This window comes from Mobula hypostoma, chromosome 5 (assembly GCF_963921235.1).
Source record: "Mobula hypostoma chromosome 5, sMobHyp1.1, whole genome shotgun sequence".
Classification (NCBI taxonomy): Eukaryota; Metazoa; Chordata; class Chondrichthyes; order Myliobatiformes; family Myliobatidae; genus Mobula; species Mobula hypostoma.
In genome coordinates, this window is record NC_086101.1 from 51,380,041 (window position 1) to 51,407,116 (window position 27,076).

Below are 27,076 nucleotides of genomic sequence, written 5' to 3' on the forward strand. Positions count from 1 at the left end.
ATGAATCAAGATTATAGGGGAGACAGGTGATTGAAGCTTTTGTTTTAAGGAAATATAATGTAAAAAAAATACTTCTGATATATCGGGCATCTGGCATTTTTTACTCATTGTGATGCCTGATTTTCATGGTGTATTATTTACTCTGTAATATTTCTATTATATCTGTTAGGTTGAGCTGATCTATAACACTGTTACTCATTTTGATTTGCTACCAGCTCTGTTCATCAGTTTGCCTGTGTGTTTAATCTATATTAACATCTGCACTAACATCACCTTGGTTTTAAACTTCCCACCCTTGCCGTAATATTCAGGATTGTTTTACCCCTCCACCAGCTCTGGAACATCCGACCAGAATGGTACAGTGATGTAGCTAACAAAACTGGTACCTAATGACCCCAGGGGGGGATCTTGACCCCTGGTGTTTTCCATATGACCATGTGAATTTCCTCGACTGTTCCACTTTCCTCCCCATCCCATAAATGTGCAGGTTGGTTGGTTAATTGGCACTGTAAGTTACAGGTGAGTGGTAGAGTCCGTGGGCATTTGATGGAAATCTGGAGAGAGTAATGGAGGATTAGTTTAAATAAATATGTTATGTTCATCTCAGACTCAGTAGGTAGAATGGCCTACTTCTGTGCTGTGTGGCTCTATGACTATAAAATCTCCTATGTCCTATAAGTTCTACCATTGTTAATCCTTACTCTCCGGTCATATCTTCTGCCATCGCTGTCTTAGGCTCTGGGATTCCATCTTTACACAACCTTAACTCCCCACCTTTGCCTCCTCCTTTGTGGATCTCCTACACTTTCATCAGTCATTAAGTCACCTCTCCTTATATTTCTCTCTGATAATGCTCCACAAAGGAGTATTTTATTCTAATGAATCAGAGGATTAGGGATTCATGAAAATCTAAAAGGAGTAATAGATGTTTCAAACCTGAAGACTGTACGAGGGGAAATAAAGTTTTTGTTTCAAGTGGAAGCCCCTTCTGCTGTCATGTCCCGTTCTAGAGACCTAGGCACAAAATGTGGGTCAACATGAGGGAAAGTTCCGCTGACCTTGGCTTTCAGATGAAACATGAACAGCTTCTCCATCACTACATCAGGATGGACGGAAGGTATCCCCTAGCGCTCTTCTGAATAAGGTCAGGAGAATTATGCATGGTGAATTAGACAACAGACTCCTCCCACTGTGTCCCCTCCCCCTTGATTCCACTCCCCCCATCACTGTTCCTATCTGTCCTCACCTCTTCTGTTTGGTTACAGGCCTCATCTTCCTTTCTTAGCAGATTCCATATCTATAGCTCTTTGTTGCCTCCACCTATCACGTCCCAGCCTCTGTCACTATTTCCTCCAGCTTCATCAATCACCCCTCCTCATTTGTATCCACCTCTCATATGCCAGTTCTTGTCATTATCTTTCCCTCACCTCAATTATACCGGCTATCGCCCCTCTGCTTGAAGGGTCTCCATCGAAAACCGAAATTGCCCATTTCCCTCCACATATGCAGCCCGACCTGCTGAGTTTCTCCAGCAGTTTGTTATTTGTTGCTCCAGGTTCCAGCGCCTGCAGTCTCTTCTGTCTTGTGTGGCTAACGTTTATGCTGTAATCAGCAGAACTAACCTGGTCATCACAATTGTGGAAGCTCGCTACAATTCAAGATGTAGGCTTTTGACTGGGAAGCGCTATGGAATGTCCTGAAGTAAAAAAAGCACTGTGAAAGTGCAAGAGTTGCTTCCTTTTCTTTTATAAAAGATGATATAGACTTGCCCCTGTGTTGCCACACAGTTTAATCCACTCTACAACATAGCCACCGCCTACTGTAAAGTTAATTTTTCTCTGTATTTTCAGATGATATGCATGCGATCCTCTCATCTTTGCTCTGGCACACACAAAAACATATCAAAGATGTCAATGTGTTGGCATGTACAAAGAATCTAAAAGAACAGGGCTACTCTTAGTATTTACCAAATTCCCTTTATCTTTGTAAATGCCCCAAGGAAAGGATTTGTTGCATTAGTTGGAAACATATTTTCCCTGCATTTGACGCCGCTGAAGACACTAACTGTTGCTAAGAAACAAAAGGAAAGAGCTCATATTTACACATTTCTGCAGGTGCCAACAACTCTTCAACCAGGCATCTATGCTCACGTGTGAAGATTCACAGTGATCATACTAAAGCCATTATCAACACTGGAGGCATCACATCCCAACCTATTCATGTTTTCACCTAAAATCTGTGCTTTAAACTATACCTAAAAATCCCTGGAGAACATTGATGCAGGCTGTTGACATGAAGCATCAACAATTCCCTTCCCCCGATAGATGCTGCTTGACCACTGAGCTCCCTCTGTTCATCCAGATTTCAAGCACCTGCATCGGCTGTGCCTCCACTAGAGGATTGTCATCTCTCTATAGTAGGAGTATTGCAGACAGTTGTATTATGGTCATGTGCCTCAGTTTCCCATGTTCTGGAATTCACATTTCAGGATATCCAGTTTACATGATTGTCATTTAGACAGATCAAACATTTCTTTCTCATTCTTAAAAAAGAACCAATGATGATTCCTTGTTGAGGCATCAGACATAGGTAGCTGTTAAGTTTTGATAAAACACCCCGAACTAGATTCTACAATAAAAATATTTAAATGAAGTGTGCAATGTAATTCCAGTTGCAAGAATTTAGTGGTTTCCATGTTCAAAATTACAAATGAAAATTTGTAAATGAAGTATCAAAGTACCTTTTTGTTCTCAGTTTATCTAGATGATAGGAGGTATTCTAGTTTGATTGTGCTCTTTCCTTGATGAGGTCCACATCCTTCCACTGAAACCTGGCAGCAATATCAGGTGAATGAGAGTGTTCTCTCCTAGTGGGCAGGATTTTTCTTTGGCCTTACAGAATTCCAGCCACGGCTTCCTAAATATCCTTCCAACTTGGAGGGGAGGGAACGTTGACTCAGACCATGAGAGGCCTGAAGGCTTCCAAATTAAACTCAAGTAATTCAAACATGTGACAAGATGGATAGCTGGATGACTGAATGGATAGTTGGACAGATGGATGGACAGACAGATAGACAGACAGGGAAATTATATAAATTGATAGATGGATGAACAAAGAGATAAAGAGATAAAATCGTTATAATGCAGATTTGCAGTCATCACTACTTAAGCATTACATTTCACAGAAACATTTTATCATGAACTGGTTCAAAATGTGTCAATTATTTCCATAACTTCATCAAAATAGCTTATTTTATTAAATGTTACATAAAGTATCATTAGAAGTGTGAACTAAACCTATAGTTCAATCAGCCATAGGACAGAAATTCATTAAAAAAATTCTAAGTTTGCTTGCAGATAGCTGAAATTAATTTACTGTTTCCATTTCATTGTGGCTATTTGTTATTGTGAATTGGGCACAATTGTGAAAGAGGCTTTCTCCTTTCTGTAAGAGGTGGAACAAGTGCTGTCAAAATGTTGTGACATAGATGATAGGGCAATAAAGCAAACAGTGATATAAGAGCTGATTACATGCAGGATCATGTAACGGATGTTGTGTGTTATAGGTACCAAAACATCTTGAATTATTTCCGAACATCTGACAACTGGTATGCCAGCTATTCAATGTATAGTAGAGCATTATTATCAGAGTTTAACTGTAAAATACACATAAGCAAGTAGCTATGTATTTTAATTTGTGTGCCCAAGGTGCAACAGAGATAAGAGCCAATAGTTGCTATTTATTACATTGTTCAGTAACTTTATGTAAAGGAGTTTCTTTTGGGTCTGTCGTTAACTAATGTACTAAATGATCAGTAGCACAAAATGGACAACAAACCTTTGAATGAGTTGTAACATTAAAAAAGAGTGGATGATGGAACACCAACTAGACAGGCAATGGTATTGTGGTGTACAACAGTAACAAATACATAGATAAGGTCTTAAGCAGAAGAGTATTTTAAGTGGGGGCTAACTTAAACCATGCACTAAAGTAGAAGTACTTTCCTTATAAACATTCACAGAAGCCCAAAGGTGGAAGAAACTAAATTGCTGGAATTCTGAACATGCTGCTTGGATTTGATCATTGTTACTGGGGGTGGCAGAGTGGTGTAGTGGTTAGCACAACGCTTTAAAGTACAAGTCAATTCCCACTGCTGCCTTTAAATACTTTCTCCCCATGACTGCGTAGGTTTTCTCCTTCAGTCCAAAGATGGTAGGTTAGGTATCCTGTGATTAGGATAGGACTAAATTGGGGGATTGCTGGGTGAAATGGCTTAAAGAGCTGGAAGGGTTTATTCCATGCTGCATGTCAGCAAATAAATAAATTGGTTAATTACTGCCCATGTACTGAGATACAACGATAATCTTTCTATTGGCAGATTATACAAACTATAAGTATAAAAGCAGTAACAGAATGTAGAATGTGCTGTTGCAGCTACAGAAGTGTGTAAGTGCAGGCGGACAATAAGGTGCAAGGAACAGAGCGAGGTAGGTTGAGAGATCCGGTTCATCTTGATCATACAAGAGGTCCATTCAAATATCTTACAATAATAAGACAAAAGATGGTGTGTGTTTTCAAATTTTTGCATCTTAAGACCGGTGAAAGGGGGGAAGAAGAGAGAATGCTCAGAATAGGAAGAGACTTTAATTATGTCGATTACTTTCCCAAGACAGCAGAAAGTGTTGACAGACAATGGAAGGGGAGTGGTTTTTGTGATAGATTTGGCTGTGTACACAACTCCAGTAAGGATTAGAAGACAATAAAACCTCCCAGTGTTTGATTGGAAGATATTGCAGTTTGTTGGGTAAAATGTGAAGCTGGTGTAAAAGGTCAGGAGCAGTGGAGAGGCCACAAGAGATGGAGAAGTAGATCTGGGTGTCAACATTACACAGTGGAATTAGATGCTCTGTCCATGAGAACCAGTGTGTTGGATGAGAAAGCTGAAGAGTCTTATGATGGAGGTTCTGCTGTGGAAGAGAAAACGTTCGTACAAGAGACCCAGGTGTTATGAAGGGCTGAGTATTATTATTTTCTACTAAGCAAAGCTGTGTTGTCTGTCAAAGAAATACAAGTTGAAGAAAATTGTATTGTATATATTTTTAACATAAATCTGATGGGAGCGAGTTTGATCTGGTGTCTCTGGTTTTTGAGTATGAATTTTGTTATTGAGAATTTTTGTAACCAGAATGGCCGTAGTTCAAGGTTGCCAGTAGTGTTGTTTCTTTTGCTATATTTTGGTTGCACGGTGTTACTGCTGCGGTCTTACAGCTCCAGTCACTACTGTCCGATCCTCTTTGTGACCACGTGGATTTCCATTGGGTGGCTCTGGTTTCTTCTTAGTTAATTAAGTTTAATTGGCTGCTGGTTTAATAGGGTGATCGGATAATCAGTGTAAGTAGTGGGTACATAAAATTACAGCAGTATAACTGTGGGGATGGGATGAAAGGGATTGCATTGAGAGCTGGCATTGACTCAATGGGAGAATGGCCTTCAGTTTCACAAGGAAAGATGAGAAAATATAAAAAATTTGAAACAAATACCATTTGAAGCAAGTGAGAGCAATTCATCCAAGGTGCATAAGAAACAATTTGAGCAGAATAGTATGCTTGACCATGTCAAAAGGAAAGAGAAGAACAACGCACTGTAATTGGTTAATGACACTGCTCTAGCTGTTATGGAAAAATGAATGGAGCAGAAAGAATTTACTTGCAGAATCACTTAAGAAAGTGAAGTAGGATATAAGATGATAATGCATGGACAAAGATTGAAGTCTGCATTCAAATTGGTACTAATTTAGAAAATACATTGCAATATTTACACATTAAATCATTTATTACCTAGAGCTGTACTAAACACTTAGAAATCTTTATTATTGTTAAGTTTTACCTTTATCAAAAGTTAATCCTGTTCTAATTCCAAATTTTATCACTTCATTATTAGTTACGTTAGGAAATAGAACCTTTATCCTTAACCATACTTGGTATTTTAGACCAGCCCAGAGGAACAGATAGACTTTGTGCCTTCTGTCTCAGGTGTGTCTTAGGTACTACTGATAAAGTCATAAAGAAGCAACGGAACTTGCTTTGTTTCTGCACAGTACCCTGCTCTTGGTAAAGGTTTTCAGCTGTTTCAACTACAAACAGCTGCACATTGATTTCCTGCTGTTATTCTAATTCTTCTAAGCTACTGTACAGCCGATTCATCTGGAGATCTCCAAAAGGCACGACTAATTTGGATAATTAATTTGTAAAGACATTAGCACTGCCAAATGAGCCTGATAAACAATTAAACGTGAATTTGAAGTTACTAAGCAGGTTATTGCACATCAGCATATTCCTTAGCTTGTTCAAGGATTTGATCATTTTCTGTATTTAAAAGCTGACAATAATTCAGGATGTCCCTTCCAGCTACCCACCGCAGTTTTTTAGGTGTTCTCAATTAAGAAGGTGTTTTCAAACACTGCTATAACACTTTTACTGTGCCATGAAAGCATAACGGGAGTATGTATTGTAATTAAAGCAGGAAAGGAAGGATCTTGTGGGGCCTGTTTAGGGGTTAATGAGACATTGGCAGCTTCCAGCTGAGGGGATAGAGCCAGTTTAGCACAGCTTCAAGAGGAAGCCACCCATAGGGGTTTCCTTTGAAGTGTCAAAAGGTCCCCTTGTTCTGGGTGGCTCATGTTTCATTTCTCTGAGTGGTGTATAAAATATAGATGAGCTGCCAGCAGCAACCTTCTCGACATTATTCCTGGATTGTATTTCCAATAGGTTTGCCTGTAAATAAATTTGGGTAGAACATACATGAAAGAGAAGAGAAAAATTAAAGCATTTAAAAGTATAGTTTCCAAAGACTTCCAAAATGATATATTGGGTCAGGTGTATGGGATATTGGAGGCAATTTTTTTATAACATAGCGTGTGATTTAATATCCTGTCCTGTTTATTTTCCACCTGCCCACATAATAGACATGTATTAATATTTTGTCAAGCAGTATACTAAAACTAAAATGCATTACCATTTATATGTATTTATATTTACATAAAATTTATATTAATTTTTAATGGAATAATTTGGAAAAATATAAAACTGCGGTAAATTTGATTTTAAGTATGGAGATATGTGCATTATTACCTTATTAGTAAATTGAAGTAAATTATTGAAATGACGTCCAAGATGCTAATGTGTAGTTAGATGAATATGAAAATGGATAATGAGCAGAGAGGTGACATGCTGCTTACCCGGAATGACAACTGGGTGATTTACCTCCGAAGTGAGTTTTGCCCTGCTCGGGATGAATCCAACTTCACTATGTCCAGCAGCATCTGTTGCCTTCAGGTACCTCTGGTCTTCAGTACCAAAGTTCCTTCTCTCCCTTGATAGCTGTCCTCTTAAGGCCATTGATTGCCACAGCCATTGAGGGACAGTAACCAAATATATGAACTCTCGTGTTGGGGGATCATGAAACCACAGGAATCTGAGGTAGTCTCGATGATCATCTCTCACAAGGAAGCTGTGGAAAATTTGTTTGATGTCTGCCGTCACTGCGACAGTCTCCGTTCTGAAGCTCCTGAGGACCCAAGCAAACCGTTGGTGAGGTCTGGACCCCACAAGAGCAGATTGTTCAGTGAATGCCTTTGAACTGAACATTTGAATCAAAGACAATTCGTATTTGTGCAGATTCCTCGGGAGTGGGAAACACCAAAGCTGGACAAATACCAGTTTTCTTTATTGGGATCTGGTGGAGGTGCTAATTCACATGATTGTTCTTGAAAAGTCTCTCTATGAACTCAGCATAATGACCTTTCATTTCATTTCATTCCAATACTTCTAAATATACCTCCTTTGAATTACTCTCACTGCAATCTGCAGCATGGAATTTCCCTTTAAGCAATGTACTTTTAAATTGACTTAATGAACTACAGACTTCACAATCTTCTGAAAGGCTCGGCAGACTTAACTCTTAAGCAAGCAGCTACGGCAACATTAAGCAGACAAAGGTTCATTGCCATGGCTGGAAGCAAGGCAGTAGGGGGAGTCTGGGCCAGGCTGAAATGTTGAGGAGTGAGCCCCCTCTACACAACATCTTGTTAGCAAATGTGCAGTCGCTGGACAACAAAATCAAGGACCCAAGGACAAGTCTGCTATATCGGAAGGAAATAAGAGGGCGTCATGTTCTATGTTTGACCGAAACATGGCTTACTCCCAGCACACCAGATATGACGATCAGAACCGAAGGCTTCCCAATTCACGGGATGAACCCAAATGGCTCATTCAGAAAAGGCAAGAGATTGAAGTGTGTGTTTGATGGTACACTCTTGGTATTAATCTGATGTGGCAGTTTTGTTAAACTCGTGTTCCCCCAACCTTGAACACCTAATGATCATTCTATTTACCCCATTCTATAGTCCTCCCCTCCACCGGTGTTTACATACCAGCAGTGATCGACTATAATTAAGCGCTTGATGCCGTCTCCAACAAGAGATAATCCATTTAATGCATTTCAAATCATAGTCATGGACTTCAACGAGGCTTGTTTGAAGAAATTTCCACCCAATTACCATCAACATATCACCTGTAGCACCAGAGATCGCAACACACTAGACCACTGTTATACTAAGATAAGGAATGCCTAACTTCCCATTCCCAGAACACATATTGGGAGATCTGATCATTGGGCTGTCATTCTCCTACCTGCATACAGGGAGAAGCTAGAGCAAAGCTCCAGGGATTATGATAACAAAGAGATGGTTACAGAAGACAAAGGAGCAACTACAGGCTTGTTTTGAGTCGGTGGACTAAGCTGTGTTCAAGGACTCATATGGGGACCTGAACAAATGCAGCAGAGTTGTCACAGAGTTTACAAAAACAGTAGTAGATAAGTGTGTCCCATAAAATTATTCAGAGCCTGCTCCAACCAGAAGCCCTGGATAAACTATGAGATTTGTAATCTGCTGAGGGCCAAATCAGAAGCATTCAAGTCTGGTGACCAAGCCAGTTACAAGAGGTCCAGGTACAACCTTAGTAAAGCCATCTGATGGGTGAGTTGGCAATTCTGGACTAAACTTCCAACAGTGAAAGGTGCTTGACAGTTCTGGCAAGGCTTGAATGCTATCACCTCTTTTAAAGTAAAATCAAGCGACATAGGCAACAAAAGGGCTTCGTTTCCAAATGAGCTCAATGCCTTCTATGTTCGCATTGACCATCATGAACTCCCACAGCCCCTGATGAATCTGTGTTTTCAGTCTGTGAGGCTGACATACAAGCATCCTTCATGGGAGGAAAAACCCCTATCGAAAGCATTCAGCCCAGATGGGGTACCTAGCCAAGTACTAAAGACCTGTGTTAATCAACCGGCTGGAGTGTTGACTAAAATCTTTAGCCTCTCTCTGCAGCAGCTTGAGGTACATACCTGCTTCGAGCAGGTTTCACTTATACCGGTGCCTCAGAACATGGTGACCTGCCTCAGTGACTATCATCCAGTAGCACCTAGATCCACAGTGATGAGGTACTTTAAGAGCTTTGTAATGGAGCATATGGACACTTAACTGAGGAGTGACTTGGATCCGCCCCAGTTTGCCTACCATCACAACAGGTCTACATTAGATGCCATTTCATTGGTTCCTCACTCACGCTGGAACATCTGGACAGTAATAATGCATACATTAGGATGCTCTCTATCGACTGCAGTTTAGCATTCAATATCATTATGCCCTCAAACCTAATCAATACGCTCCAAGACCTTGGCCTCAATAACTTCTTGGGCAATTGGATCCTCCATTTTCTCACTTGCAGACCCCAGTTAGTTTGGATTGGCAATGACATCTCCTCCACAATCTCCATCAGCACAGACGCACCATAAGGCTGTGTGCTTAGCCCCTTGTTCTACTCTCTTTACACTTATGACTGTGTGGCTAAGCACACCTCCAATGTCACATTCAAGTTTTCTTTTGGCACCACTGCCATTGGCCAAATTAAAGGTGGAGATGAATTAGCATATAGGAGGGAGGTTAAAAGTCTGGCTAAGAGGTGCCACAACAACAAATTCTTCTTCAAGTCAGCAAGACCAAGGAGCTTATTATTGACTTCAGGAGGAGGAAATCAGAGATTCATGAGACAGTCCTCATCAAAGGATCAGAGGTGGAGAGGGTCAACAATTTTAAATTCCTTGGTGTTATCATTTCAGAAGGCCTTTCCTGAGCCCAGCACATGTGCAGTTATGAAGAAAACATGGCAGCATTCTACTTCATTAGGAGTTTGCAAAGATTCTGCATGACATGTTAGACTTTGACAGACTTCTATAGATGTGCAGTGGAGGGTATTGAATAACTGCATCACAACCTGGTATGGAAACAATTATGCCCTTGAATGAAAACTCCTGAAAAAATAGTGGATATGGCCCAGTCCATTACACATAAAGCCCTCCCCACCATTGAGCACTGTTGCAGGAAAGCAGCATCCATCATCAGGGACTCCAAACACCCAGGCCATGTTCTTCTCTCACTGCTGCCATCAGGAAGAAGGTACTGGAGCCTCAGGACTTACACTAATAGTTTCAGAAAAAGTTATTACCCCCTCAACCATCAGGCTCTTGAACCAAAGGGAATAACCTCACTCAACTTCACTTGCCCCATCATTGAAATGTTCCCACAACCTATGGACTCACTTTCAAGTACGCTTCATCTCACGTTCTTGATACTTATTGTTTATTTATTTATTTTTTTAATCTATTTTCTTTTCTTTCTCTCTATTTATTTATTTAGTATTTTTAGTTCCTTCTTTTTGTGTGCATGCTTTTTCCACAGTTCGTTGTCTTTTCCACACTGGTTGAACTCCCAAGTTGGTTCAGTCTTTCACTGATTTTACTATGGATATTATCCTATTATGGATTTATTATGTCCATAAAAAATGAATCTAAGAGTTGTACATGGTGACAGATATGTACTTTTAATTTGAACTTTAAACTTTGGTTTCCTTCTCAGAGCGTGACTGAAAGACATGAGTTAAGTGAGGGCCTGTTCTCTGTTATTTGGTAGGAGATGTTGTGGAGAGCAGAAAGGGCAGGGTGTTACCAACTGTTTGACCTATCTTTGCTGAACTGATTTGAAGGAATACCTCAACTGCGAGGGAAGGTGCCAACTTATAATCATCTTCAGAGTGACAGAAGACTAACTTGCAGAGGTAAGTTGCCAGGATGCTTGGTTTGCTTAGCTACAATCTTCTCTTTCACATAGATTTAACTCTCACAGGGTCTGAAATGACTTGGGTGCCTGCTGTCCAGGACATTAGTCTTTAATGTGCTGACAGTGGGCTGATAAGCACCATCAAGGCACCCACTGTGACCCAATCCAGGTCCAGCCATTGAACATAAGCTGTGTCGTGCTGACCATTGTGCTGTTCACCTTAAGTGCATGGATGGTGTCTTTGCCAACCAAAAGGAGAATCTCATCAGAAGAGTCAAGTGGGGTAATCTTGTCAGTTATGTCTTTAACATGTGAGAAAACATGTACAGTTTCAGGAGCTGGGATTTCGTTCCTGCTGCTGGGAATATAGTCGCATTCAATGAGGATCAGCAAGGATAAGGAGATCTACCCTCCTATTGACTCCATGACAAATCCATTGGCTCTTCTTCCAACAGTATCTAATTTCCAGAACTTGCCTTTAATGTGTATGGGAAAACAGAACCCTGAAAATTGAATATGCCAAAGAATGTTGATTTTTCCAATGACACATTACTCTGATCATCCAATATCACATATGCCTTTATTTTTTGCACAAGATGTCCTTTTGCGTAGATGCTTGCCAGACATATTTTAAGTAGAATTTGCCTTGGAAGTTTTTCCTGCATATCTCTATGCATGAGGAAGTATAGTAGCTATATCTGATGGGTGCTCAACTGGGTCTCTACTGTGCTCTGTTGCAAGTGTGCCGGAACTAGCAGTAGCCTAAGGTTCTGACCCTGAATGAGGTGCTGATATGTGCTGGTCACTGTTCCATTCTATGATAGTTGTGCAGTCCTTTGCTTGGTGCTCCATTGAAGCACATTTGAAACATATTGAATGTTCCTTTAGAAAGCATCGCCAGTCTGCAAACTGTTCTACTGTGAACCGTCTGCATTTCGTTCAGGGTGAAGTTTCTTGTGGATAGGACACTGTCTATTGAGTTCATAACAGAGTTTTGTTGACCATGATAGGGGTTCTGATTTGCTATGCTCCAGCTGGAGACCTCTCTTTGAATGAGAGGTTGCCAAAGTTCAGAGCATAAAAATGAGGGTCATTTCGCATTTCTGCATGGTGACAGACAAATTCCACAAAAAGGGTAAATGGCGGATAGGGGTTGTGATGTTTTGCTTTATACTTGAAACCTTTGGTTATCCACTGTTCTTGCATGCTGCTTGATAGTTCCTCCCTATGAGGTTTTTACCTCTTGCTATCCAAAAAAACCCAGTCCTTGTATGTAATCCTAGCTTTTTGGAGCTTCCAGTTCCAACAGCAGATCTGCAAGCTCCAGTAGCTTCCATGGCTCTTTATGTAAGTGCTTCAGAAAATTATCGTGTCTGCTGAACAGAGATTCTTCACTTACCTCTGGAGAGCCATAGAATTTACTCAGCCTTTGCCATAGCATTAGTAAATCCTTAGCTGGATTATTAATGTGAACTGCCCTAATCCTTCTTGCATGTTACAATGACTCCCAATCAAGCCACTTGGTTTACTTGAAAACCACTTGAAAAGGTTTAGCTTTTTTAAATGTTTGAAACTTGGTCTTTACGTGGCATTGCAAAAGCTTGACTGGCAGATAACTGGGAAAATGATGGTCAAACACTTCTAATCCTGCAGTAACTAGGTCTCAACAAGCCAGATACCATGTCAAATCTAAAGCACCAGTGGCTTCTGAATGAAAGCATTGTGGAGACTGGTTTGCCAAATGTGTGTCTTGGGATAGATGGAAGTTCAGTCTGCCCATATCTGTGCAGATGGGATTAGCATCAGGAGAACTCTCAAATGAGGTGTTTGCTGTTATAAATCTGCAGAATAGGGTATTGTGGGTCTTTTCTGCTCTAGACCTTGTCTGTCAATATCTGAACTATGTGAAATGCATGTTAGCTGTGTAGTGTGGCCAGATTCTCCTTGCACCCTTTGTTATAGCCAAAATGAGTTTGCACATAATCTTTAGTAAACTGCATTGGCTGTTGTAACAGAAAAGCATGATTGATTCTGGTTATAAACTCACCACTGTCTACGTCAGCTGCTGCTTCATACAACTTTGCCTCTGTGAGGCAGCCACAGCTTCACGCTACTCCTTGAGCATACTTGATATAGCCTGTTCACATGCTCTTTCCATGTATATGTGCCTTCTCCTTGAAGCACCTTCAATAACTCCAAAAGACTGAGGTTTGGTAAAATATTGAAAGACTTTTATTCACTGTACAATACGACCTCCACAGTGAGTGTCTGCCCCTGGACTGAGGGGGAGGGGCAAGGCGAACACCTTTATACAGGACTCTGTGGGAGGAGCCACAGGGGCAGTCAGCAGAGGGGTGTGTCCAGACAGTTAACCTAGTTACAACATATATATATGGTTTACCCCATTCACCCATCCTCTTTTAAAAAAAGAGTCCCGTGGGGTGAAGTGACTGACAATATTTACAAGAAGTATATTTACAGGTTAAGTCTATCAGGCGGTCGAGTCCATCGCTGTGATCTACGTAGCACTGGCGGTGATTGCATCGGCGATGGCGGTTGTGCTGGCTCCGGCCTAACTTGAGGTGCCAGCACGTTAGGTGTTGTTAATCCCTTGTGCGTGTGCGTCGTGCCCGGTATGGGAGTGTCGTGTGGTGTCTGTATAGGGTTTGGGGTGCACGGTGTCTCGTGGGTACATACATTGGTGGGTACGGGGTCAATAGTCACCACGGAGTGTTCAGGGTAGGGGCCCGGAGCTCCAGCGGGCGCCAGGTCGCGGATGGAGACCGTGTCCTCCCGCCCATCAGGTAAAACCACATAGGCATACTGAGGGTTTGCATGAAGTAAGTGAACCCTCTTGACCATCGGGGAGTATTTATTGCTCCTTGCATGTTTCCGGAGCAGCTCTGGTCCCGGGGACGTCAGCCAAGTTGGTAGGGTGGTTCCAGTGGTCGACTTTCTGGGAAAAGAAAAGAGCCGCTCATGAGGGGTGGCATTGGTGGCCGTGCATAACAGGGAGCAGATGGAGTGGAGTGCCTCGGGAGGGACCTCCTGCCAGCGGGAGACCGGCAGTCCCTTTGACCTGAGGGCTAAGAGTGTGGCTTTCCACACCGTGCCATTCTCCTTCTCTACCTGTCCATTCCCCAACAAGGAGCGTGGTAAACCATATATATATGTTATAACTGGGTTACCTGTCTGGACTCGCCCCTCTGCTGACTGCCCCTGTGGCTCCTCCCACAGAATCCTGTATAAAGGTGTTTTGCCTTGCCCCTCCCCCTCAGTCCAGGGGCAGACACTCACCGTGGAGGTCGTGGAGATCGTATTGTACAGTGAATAAAAGCCTTTCAGTATTTTACCAAACCTCAGTCTTTTGGAGTTATTGAAGGTGCTTCAATTTTATTCACTGTACCGTGTCCGGGTGGATAAAACTCTCCGTGCTGCCTGTGTCAAACAGGCAGCTTGTCCTGTGCCCCTCCACCAGGATGTCCATCATTGACCTTGCGAGCTGGTGGAGAGCGCTTTGGTCGAGGGTCATGGAAGCCAGGGTGGGGTCGCTGTCTTGGTCCGGCGCGGTGGGGTGCCCCTTGAGCACCCGTTGGTCGTAGGCAGTGGGAGGTGGCGCCGACCAAGATGGCCGCCCCCATGTCTCGCAAGTGGTGGCGGCGTGCAGGAAGATGGCGGCAGGCAAGATGGCAACCCCCACATCTTGCACACAGCGCTGCTCAATCCCGCTTGCGGTTTGGACTTACAGACCTTGGTGAAGTGGTCCTTCTTTCCGCAGCTGGAGCAGGTAGCTTGTCGGGCCGGGCAGCGTTTCCGGGGGTGCTTCTCCAGTCCGCAGAAGTAGCACTTCGCAGACTCGCGACGGGCGGCAGCTGAGGTTGATTGACCAGATGGGTTGCGGGGACTGTGGCGCCCACGAGGCCATTGGGGGATCGCATGCCTAGAGAGCCTCAGAGTTATGCAGAGCGGCCTCCAGCGTATCAGCCAGCTCGATCGCCGAACTTAAGGTAAGATCGGCTTTTTCCAGCAGCCGCTGGCGCACATACACTGACATGGTCCCCGTGATGAAGGCGTCTCTCACTAGGAGCTCTGCATACTGTGCCGTCGTCAGCTCCTGGCAATTGCAGGCCCACACGGGCGTCCTTAGGGCCTGGACAAACTCAGCACTCGATTCCCCGGGGCGTTGTTGCCGAGTTGCTAAGCGGTGCCGAGCATAGACGCTGTTTATCGGCCGCAGGAATTGTCCTTCAAGGGCACTCATCGCTCCATCGTTGTTCGGCTGGTCTCTGATCAGCGAATAGACCCGTGGACTGACCCTGGAGAGTAGAACTCTGCTCTTCGCTACAGGGTCGGTCGCTTTAATCTGCTCTAGGTACTCTTCGAAGCAGGCCAGCCAGAGTTCGAAAGCGTTTCCAGCTTCAGGTGTTTGCAGATCAAGGTCTAATTTGTCGGGTCGCAGTGCGTGATCCATGCTTTAAAATGTACAGCGAATAAAATTGAATCACCTTCAATAACTCCAAAAGACTGAGGTTTGGTAAAATACTGAAAGGCTTTTATTCGCTGTACAATACGACCTCCACAGTGAGTGTCTGCCCCCGGACTGAGAGGGAGGGGCAAGGCGAAACAGCTTTATACAGGATTCTGTGGGAGGAGCCACGGGGGCAGTCAGCAGAGGGGCGTGTCCGGACAGTTAACCCAGTTACAACATATATATATGGTCTACCACACTTCTTGTCTATGAAGCTTTCTCTGTGTGCATCTCAACTGTGCATTTACCAAAAGCCACTCTCGTTCTAACCACTTTGGATTCAGCGTGGGGTCACGCTGCAGTTATGCTAATCATGGACTCAATCGAGCATAGTGCAATCGATACATAACATTTTTACTTGACTTCCAAGTCTCAGCAATTGACGTTGCTTGGGTCAGAAGCTGACAGTGTGGCACCAGTCCACAGGCGACGCCTTTGAGGATGAGTGAGTGCCCTCTCAGTACATGTGTACAAAGCTAGGCAGAGAGTTAAACACCTTCCCAAAAAGCACCCAAGCTAGAAGCTTTCTTCAGGGATTTCAGAACAGAGAACATAGAAAACCTATAGCACAATACAGGCCCTTCGGCCCACAATGCTGTGCCAAACATGGACTTACTTCAGAAATTCCCTAGGGTTACTAATAGCCCTCTATTTTTCTAAGCTCCATGTACCTATTCAGGAGGCTCTTAAAAGACCCTATCGTATTCACCTCCACCACCATAGCCAACAGCACATTCCACGCACTCACCACTCTCTGCGTAAAAAACTTACATCTGACATCTCCTCTGTATCTACTTCCAAGCACCTTAAAACTGTGCCCTCTCATATAGCCATTTCAGCCCTGGGAAAAAGCCTCCGACAATCCACACGATCAATGCCTCTCATCAGCTTATATGCCTCTATCAGGTCACCTCTCATCCTCCATCGCTCCAAGGAGGAAAGGCCATGTCCACTCAACCTGTTCTCATATGTCATGCTCCCCAATCCAGACAACATCCTTGTAAATCTCCTCTGCACCCTTTCTATAGTTTCCACATCCTTCATGTAGTGAGGTGACCAGAACGGAGTGCAATACTCCAAGTGGGGTCTGACCAGAGTCCTATATAGCTGCAACATTACCTCTCGGCTCTTGAACTCAATCCCATGGTTGATGAAGACCAATACACCGTATGCCTTCTTAACCACACAGTCAACCTGCGCAACAGCTTTGAGTGTCCTATGGACTCAGACCCCAAGATCCCTCTGATCCTCCGCACTGCCAAGAATCTTACCATTAATACTATATTCTGTCATCATATCTGACCTACCAAAATAAACCACCTCACACTTATCTGAGTTGAACTCCATCTGCCACTTCTCAGCCCAGTTTTGTATCTTATCGATGTCCCGCTGTAACCTCTGACAGCCCTCCACACTATCCACAACACCCCTTTGTGTCATCAGCAAATTTAGTAACCCATCCCTCCACTTCCTCATCCAGGTCATTTATAAAACTCACAAAGAGAAGGGGTCCCAGAACAGATCTCTGAGGCACACCACTAATCACCAACCTCCATGCAGAATATTTTAATGACAAATTACTTGTGAAACTGCAGAAAGTTTAATAAAATACATATTAAATTCAATACAGAATCGTTGCTCGCCTGAATATACTAATATTACTGATTATTCTCACAATCAGTGTTAACCAATGTAATACACATATGCAACATTCCATAACTATACCATGTAGAGTAGAGTGAACGCTTAGCACAATGATAGCTTAATAGCAATAAACAGCAAACATAATACTTCCTTCAAAATATATCTAGTAAATGTTTACCAATGTTAAGAAAACTTAAGACTCACAGATATTGCTGTTTCAAGGGCAAATGAAGAGTGGGTGGAGATGACTGTCTTTCTAACATGTGTGCTTCAAGTCAAAATCCAAATTACCCCACGCAAGAAATGATGTAAAAACAGCTTATGTACAGGAAGTGATGTTCATACAAAATAAACAGTGCCCCTAGAAGCCAGAACAGCTTGCCTAAAGCAGTTCTCTAAAGTGTTCTCTACCTACGCAGAATAAATTATTAGAACATTGGGCAAGTGATGGTATGCTTTTAACAAATAAACCCACAAGAATCCTGACGAAGGGTCTCGGCCTGAAACGTCGACTGCGCCTCTTCCTATAGATGCTGCCTGGCCTGCTGCGTTCACCAGCAACTTTGATGTGTGTTGCTTGAATTTCCAGCATCTGCAGAATTCCTGTTGTCCACAAGAATGCTGGAGGAGCTCAGCAGGTCAGGCAGTATCTATGGAAATGAATAGATAATCAACTGAGACCAACAATAGCTGGATACAGGGTCCTGACCAGAAACCTTGACAGATGCTACTTGTCCCACTAAGTTCCTCCAGCTGTTTTTTTTTACAATAGACCAAAAAATGGCATCTTCGAAATAAGAACTTTCTTCTAAGCAATTGGCTGTTGACTCCACTTCACACAGGAGAACAACATTTGTAAACGAGACATCCACCTACAACTATAACTTTGCAGTGACTCCAGTGCAGCTAATTCACAGGACTGTAATGAAACAAATAAACTTATCTAAGCAGCTATTGGAACTGCGGACAAAAGGACTGTTAACAGAGTCAGGTCTCATTATATTAAAGAAGTAGTAGAGGAATTATGAGGGGATTGTAGAGCTTAGACCCCTAATATCTGAAGGCAATGTTTAAACAATCAGGGAACAGCATGAATTCAGAATTGGTGAAGCATAGAAAAGACCACGGTCATATTCAATCACTGATTATGTTGCTTTTTTTGGGATTGAAAAATCAGACAGAACCCAACTCTTTGGCTGCAATGAAAGATATAATGGTTGCATGCACAAGTGTAGAAGTGTAGATTACTGCTACTGTCATGCTGGACAGGGTAGTCTCTGTGTTCAACATGGAGCATGTGTAGTTGATGCTGAACTCTCCCTCTCCCCATGACTTTACATCATTTTTCTTCTAACAGTCCTAATTTATTTTGATAACGGTCAGTCTCCTCCTTAAAAGTCCTTGTCCAGATTGACTGGAACTGAACTCAAATGTGTGACTTCACATTCTAGGGAGTGGTACCTGGAAATTAATATGACATGCAACAAAAAGTTCAGCAGTTAGCATGGAAATTCAGAGTTCACAATTATTAGCTTGAAAGTACTGGCCCAAAGAGTCTTGGATTAGTTGAACATAAAAGATCTGAACACGGAGAATGGTGCATATAGCAGTCAGGAGAATGGATGTAGTAATTTAGGATTTTATATGGTAATGTCTAAAAATGCAATCTTTGGATCAGACCCATTGTGAAACAGGAGGATTACCTTGAGTCATGGACATCACAAAACACTGCCCACCCAAAGCTTAGATGGCAGCAGGGAGCTGGGTTAAGTAGATGCAAGCAGATTTTAGCAGTTGATTGATAGTGGTAATATTGACTTTAAGGCACTTACGATTTTCCCCAGATTGAAATTAGTTAGAATCAGAAAAACAATAGAAATGCAAATATAAAATTTATTTTATTATAAAATTATTTACTTTTATATTTCATAACTATGTATTTTCTTCACTACCTCAATACAGATATAATGAAGATTTATAAATTTAGTTGAAGTTTTATAAATATAGCCAATGACTCTAAAAGAGTACAACCTGCCCAAGGGATATCTAGTATATATTAAAGGAAATTAGTAAAGTTTCAATTCATTCATTCCTCGTACCATCTCACCAATTAAGACTTAATAATGGAAGAATTAAAATCCATTCTTTTATGTTTAATTCGATCTTTCATTGAGTTAATTTATTTGTTAATGCTTCACTGGAAGTTAATTACAGACTATAGTTGTTCACTAAGTGCTTCACTATCCTCTGCAATTTGTATGAGTAAATGTGCAAGTGTCTAGCTTTGAGGTTATATAATTCATGATGTTTCCAAATTCAGATCATGCTTTCTGCTCAGTTAAATAGTGCAAGAAGAAGTAACAACCGCAGTGGTCGCTGTAGGTGAAGGAATTGGAGTAACTATTTCTCCCCATGCTGGAAAATGTGTGTATGGATACTGGTTAAAGTTCAGACTCAGCATCAAATATACTGGTACCTCTTGTCCAGTAACCATCTAACGAGTGTACAGATATGTGACTTGAGGAAGAGACATAATGCGTGCTCTAAAGATGACACTCTTAAAGGAACATGGTTGGTAGATTAATTGGCCCTTAACGTACTGTGGGTGAGTGGCAGAATCTAAGGGGATTATGGAATATGAGGAGAATAATACAGTGTTAATGTAATATTTGTACAAATGGGTACACAATGGCCATCGCAGATTCAGGGTGAAGCTCTGTTTCCATGCTGCATGAATTTACATCGACTCTACAACATTCACTCGAATCACTAAAAAAAATATAAAGCATATTTAATACTGATGTCAATGTTCACCATTGTAAAACTTTGTGTATTGTACTGTGATTTTAATGTCAGGAGGTCAAACTTCAATTGAACAAATATAAGGAACGCGTAATTCAGTTTAGTCAGTGAAGTGAGGTGAGCACGGTTGAATCACATCATATTTCTTAAGCTATTAAGAATAGGTTAAGAATTGTAAAGAACAGCTTCTAAAACATTTATACAGTAGATCTCAATTTTCACATCTAGTTCAGAAAACTGCTTGATAAAAGGCTTTGATATAACATTGATGTTTGAAAGGTAACTTTGGGGCATTTTGCTCAGATTCCTACAGAGTACGATGACAGGAGAAAGGGAATAGTGAGTTTATTTCAATCCCTCATTCTGGCAGGACAATTATATCTTTATCAGGTGGAAAATATTGCATCAAATTTTCTCACAGATACCTGAAAGGCCAGTAATCTTGTAGATTGTTCTTTTTGTTTGAAGCGTAACAAGACCAAAGATAAGCACGCTTTAGTTTCAAATTCTTCTTCTGCCTCTACCATGAAAGCAGGAATGGGAAGGCTGCCAAAGCATCTAGCCTTCATCACTTGAGTGGTTGATAATCTTAAGTAACATTAAAACAGTCATTAAAAATACAAGGGTGCTTACAAAATGGTACATCAAATTAGAATTACAACAAAAGTTTAAACTTGGTAAAACATGAGAAGTAACATTATAAAGAAAAGAATGTTCCTTGTGTGAAATTCATTTTTAAGGACTAAAACTTTATTTTCTCTCTCTAGAAATCTACCCATTCCTAATTTTCAACCTACTAATACCACACCAAAAATTGGTTTTCAGATACCAGAAGAACTCAGTTGGCCAGGCAGCATCTATATAAAAGAGCAAAGACTCGACATTTCATACCGCGACTCTTCATCCAGACTGGCCCGAAAGATTGACCGTTTACTCTTTTCCAAAGATGCTGTCTGGCCTGCTGGGTTCCTCCAGCATTTTGTGTGTGTTGCTTATAGATTTCCATCATCTGCAGATTTTCTCATATCAGTTTTCAGATACCTGATTTTTGAGACTTTGGTTATGAACAGGAAAATATAAAAAGGGAAATTGATTTTGGAAAGCTTAATGTTTTATCAAGCTAAATGGCTCAATGGAAATGAAAAAAGAAATCATCACTGGATACTTACTACCGAGTTTGAGATTGCAGAAGCCATTAATTGTCGGAGTATAGTCAGATTTAGAAGGCAAGTGGTGCCTGTTGGGACTTGCTGCTGTGTTTGAATTCAATTGGGTTATCAGGCAATTGGCAAGGGTAAATAAAAATAAGTTAGTTTTAAGTGGAGCAGCCATTGTTGGAGTGGATGGTGTTAGAGTGGGAACTGAGGCTTTGGTTCAAGAGGTTTCAACAAGAAGAAGCAGAGGCCAGGGCCCCAAAAGCTATTTTGGATCTACTGTTGTGTGAGCAACACACACAAAATTCCTGAGGAACTCAATAGGTCAGGCAGCATCAATGGAAAAGAGTAAAAAGTTGACATTTCAGGCCAAGACCCTTCATCATGTCCTGAGGAAGAAATGCGATTGCAGCAAGATTTAGACAAATTGGAAGAATGGGCAAAAAAGTGGCAGATGTAATACTTTTGGTAAAAGAAACAATAGTATGGACTATTATTTAAAAGGACAGAAGTTCAAACATCAAAAATGCAGAGGGACTTAAAAGCCTTTGTGCAAGACTTCCAGAAGGTTAATTTACAGTTTGTGTCTGTGGTAAAGAAAGGAAAAGCAATGTTGGCATTTATTTCAGAAGGAACAGAATATAAAAGCAAGGTGATAATGCTGAGCCTTTATAAGACATTAGTCAAGCCGTACCAGGAGTATTATCAACAGTTTTGGGCCCAATATCTCAGAAAGGATATGCTGTCATTGGAGAAAGTCCAGAGGAGGTTCACAAGGTTGATTCCAGGAATGAAGGGGTTAACATATAAGAAGCATTTGGCAGATTTGGGCCTGTACTCACTGGAACTTAGAAGAATGTGTGGAGATCTCACTGAAACCTACCAAATGTTGAAAGGACTAGATAGGATGTGGAGCAGATGTTTCCTATGGTGAGGGTATCCAGAACTAGAGGGCATATCCTCAAAACTGAGGTGCAACCTTTTAGAACAGAGGTAAGTAGGAATTTTTTTAGCCAGAGAGTAGTAAATCTGTGGAATGCTCTGCTACAGACTGCGATGGAGGCCAATTTCCCCCGGGACCAATAAAGTATGACTATGACTATGACTATGACTATGACTAAATCTATGGGTATACTTAAGTTGATCGATTCTTGATCAGTCAGGATGTCGAAGGATATGATGAGAGGGCAGGTGTATGGGGTTGAGTGGGATCCGGGAAAAGACTCAATGGGCTGAATGGCCTAAATCTGCTCCGATGTCTTATGGATGAGGGGTCTTGGCCAAAAATGTCGACTGTTTCCCCTTTACCACAGATGCAGCCTGGCCTGCTGAGTTCCTCCAGCATTCTATATGTGTTACTTGGATTGCCAGCATCTGTGGATAGTCTTCTGTTTGCCATTGTGTGAATTGGCCAGCGTAGGAATCAAAGATTGAGGCTGTAGCTTGAGGGGCTTCAGCAATGAGGCACAGGTGAGCAGCAGAAAAAAAAACAGGTAGGGATATTTTTATAGTATTTAACTGAAAAGATACGAAATTACAATCAGAAAAGAACAGGAAAGGATATTTTCACAGTAGTTAACTAAAAAGATACCAAATTACAACTAATTAAATGAAGCAGGGATGCAGGATCAAGTGATATGATGTAGCTGCATGATGTGGGAGATGATGAAACCACTGTGGTTCCCGATGACCACATCGGCACCACAAAGCTGGTTGCTCTAGGAACTCAAACTCAAAGTTGATGATCTGTAAACTGGCTTTCAAATGCTTCAAACACATCAGGGTTTCCTTAGCACAATGCTTCGAGAGCACCCATTAGATGAACTACTTAAAATTTGGTTTGTGACCAGTAACAAGAGGGTGTGGCTGTAAGGACCCAAGAGGTTGTGCTGAAAGAGCCTCAGCTTTGAGCTAGTCCAACAGGTCTGAGATTGTTTCTTCCTGTGAGGCAGAGGCGGGGGTGAGGGGTGCAGGACACCATAGGAAGGATGAGCAACTGAACTGTGACACTGTAGTTCAGGGAGCCATTCGGGGTGATGGGGTGTGGAGAAGAGAAATATGGTTGTATTTGGGGATAGCATAGTCAGGGGAATAGACACAATTCTCTGTTGCAAGGATCAAGAGTCCGAAGGCTGTGTTGTCTGCCTGGTGTCCAGGTTTGGAAAATCTCACCTGACCTGCAGAGGAATTTGGAGTGGGAGGGAAAAGATCCAGTTGCCATGGTCCATGTGTGCACCAAAACGTAGGAAAATCAAGGAAAAATGTTTTACTGAGAGTCTCAAGCAGCTAGAGACTAAATTAAAATCCAGAGCAAAGGTGATAATCTCTGGATTGTTACCTGAGCCATGTGCAAGTTGATGAAGAGTTAACGTGATCAGTCAATTAAATGCATGGCTCAAAGACTAGTATGGAAAAAATGGGTTGAATTATGTTTATGAAGACATGTAGTCCTCTTTTATTGTCATTTAGTAAAGCATGCATTAAGAAATGATACATTATTTCCTCCGGTGTGATATCACAAAACACAGGACAAACCAAGACTGAAAAAACTGACAAAACCACATAATTATAACATATAGTTACAAACAGTGTAACAATACCATAACTTGATGAAGAAGTCTGTGAGCACAGCAAAGTTCAAAGTTTCTCAAATGTCCCACATCTCACGCAGACGGGAGAAGGAAGAAAAACTCTCCCTGCCATGCCGACCACAATCTGACTCTGAGTCATCTGAAAACTTCGAGCTCTGATCAGCTCTCTGACACCGAGTACTGAGCGCTATCTCTGTCCGAACGATTCGACCTTCTTCTCAGTCGCCAAAACCAGGCAAGGCCGGGGATTTTGAGGCCTACCCTCCGAAAGATTCCCGACCACACAGTAATGACAGCAGCGAACGAGCGTTTCAGAAATTTCTCCAGATGTTCTTCTGTGCTTTCACATCCATTCTCCATCAAATCAGAATTGTCCACGGCCCCTATTTAATAGATACGATGTCATTTTTCACTGGAGTGTTGCGCACACGCAGGCGCGCCGCCATCTTCTCTTCTCGCCATGGAATTCATGGCTAATTGGCATCAGTATTGGGGAAGGAAGGAGCTTTTCTGATGGGAGGAGCTCTACCTCAACCATGCTGCGACCAGGGTCCCGGTGAATTACATAACTAAGCCTGTGGATAGGGCTTTAAGCTAAACAGTGGGGGTGGGGGAGAATTCAACAGCTTGGAAAAGTATGGATAAAGTAAAATGGAAGGATATTGCAAGAGAGGTTACTAAAATCTCTGAATAAAGAATAAGGATAAGAATTTAATTTCAGGAGAACAAATGGCAAAGAAGGGCAGAGAATACAACACTGAAGATGTTATGCTTGAATGCACACAGTATACAAAATAAGGTGGAAGATCTTGTCGCACCATTAGAAATTGGCAGGTATGACATTGCGGTCTTCACAGAGTCATAGTTGAAAGAAGCTCGAGGATTGGGAAACTTTTAAAAACTAACAGAAGGCAACTAAAAATAAACAGTAAGGAGAGATATTGAGGTCAGTTAAGAAGAAGGAGGGATATCGAAGCTATAGGCAAGAAGGAACAAATAGGTGCTTGAGGAGTATAAGAAATGCAAGAGGACATTAAGAAAGAAATCAGGAGGACTAAAAGAAGGCATAAGGTTGTGGTAGCAGACAACGTGAAGGAGACTACCAAGACTTTTACAGATATATTCAGATGAAAAGGACAGCAAGGGATAAAATTGGTTCTCTGCAAGATCAGTGTGGTCATCTATGCATAGAGCCAAAAGAGAAGAGACAGATCTTAAACGGATTTTTTGCTTCGATATTTACTCAGGAGATAGACGTAGGGTCTATGGAAGTGAAGCAAAACAGCAGTGAGGTCATGGACAATTTACAGATTACAGAGGAGGAGGTGTTTGCTGTCTTGAGGAAAATTAGAGTGCATAAATCTCTAGGCCTGACAAGGTGTTGCCTCGGACCATGTGGGAGGCTAGTGCAGAAATTGCAGGGGCCCTGGCAAAGATACTTAAAATGTCCTTAGCCACCGGTGAAGTGCCAAAAGATTGGAAGATGGCTAATGTTTTATCATTGTTTAAAAAAGTCCCTAAGAATAAGTTGGGAAATTATAGGTCAATGAGTCTGACATCAGTTGTGGGTAATTTATTGGAAGGCATTTTAAGGTACCGGCTATATAAATATTTGGATAGAGAGAAACTGATCAGGAATAGTCAACATAGCTTTGTGCAGGATAGGTTGTGCCTAACAAATCATATGGAGTTTTTAAAGGAGGTTACTAAGAAAAATGATGAAGAAAAAGATGTGGATTTTGTCTACAGGGACTTTAGCAAGGCTTTTGCTGAAGTCCTGTATGGGAGGTTGTTCAAGAAGTTTGAGCCACTTGACATTCAAGATGAGGGAGTAAATTGGATGAGACATTGGCTTTGCGGGAGAGGACAGAGAGTAGTAGTAGATGGTTGTCTCTCTGACTGGAGGCCTGTGAGTAGTGGTGTGCCACAGGTATCATTGCTGGGTCCATTGTTTGTCAACAATGTACTGTATATCAATGACCTGAATGACAATGTAGTAAACTGGATCAGCAAGTTTATGACAACACCAAATTGAGAATGTAGTGGACAGCGAGGAAGGCTATCAAATCATGCAGCAGAATTTACACCAGCTGGAAAATGGGATGAAAATGGCAGATGGAATTTAATGCAGACAAATGTGAGGTGTTACACTTTGGGAAAACAAACCAGGTAGGACTTATACGGTGAGTGGTAGGGAACTGAGGAGTGTAGAGGACCAGAAGTGTCTGGGAAAACATATCCATAATTCCTTGAAAGTGCCATCACAGGAAGGTAGGGTTATAGAAAAGTTTTGGAACATTGGCATTCATCAGTCAAAATATTGAATACAGGGGTTGGATGTTATGCTGAAGCTGTATGCAGTTCTGGTTATCTACTTACAGGAAGGATATCAATAAAATTGAAAGAGTGCAGAGAAAATTTACAGGGATAATGCCAGGACCTGAGGACCTGAGTTATAAGGAAAGGTTGAAGAGGTTAGGACTTCCCTGAAGCATCGGAGAATGAGGGGAGATTTGATAGTGGTACACAAAATTATGATGGGTATAGATAGGGTAAATGCAAGCAGGTTCCTTGGACTGAGGTTAGGTAAGACTAGAACCAGAGATCAGAGGTTAAGGATTAAAAGTAAAATGTCTAAGGTGAACATGAGGGGTAACTTCTTCAATCAGAGGGTGGTAAGAGTGTGGAATGAGCCACCAGCAGAAGTGGTGGATGTGGGTTTGATCTCAAAACTTAAGTGAAATTTGGGTAGATACAAGGATGAGAGGAATGTGGAGGGCTATGTTTCAGGTGGAGGTCAATGGGACTAGGCAGATTAATCATTTGGTATGAACTAGATGGGGTGAAGGGCCTTTTACTGGGTTGGTGTTAAAGAAATGAAAGGGTGAAAAATGAAGTTGAGCTAGCCAATAGCATAGAAGAAGATACCAAAAGTTGTTTTTCCAGAGTAAAATAGAGGCAAGAGTGGACATCAGACGCCCGAAAAATGACACAAGAGAGGAAAAAATGGGGAACAAAGAAATGGTGGATGAACTGGATGTATTTTGTATCAGTCTTCACTATGGAAAACACCAGCAGTATGCCATAGATTCAAGGGTCAGAAGGCTGTGTAGTTGTTATTACTAAGGAGAAGTTCCTTGGGAAGCTGAAAGATCTGAAGGTAGATAAGTCTTCAAGA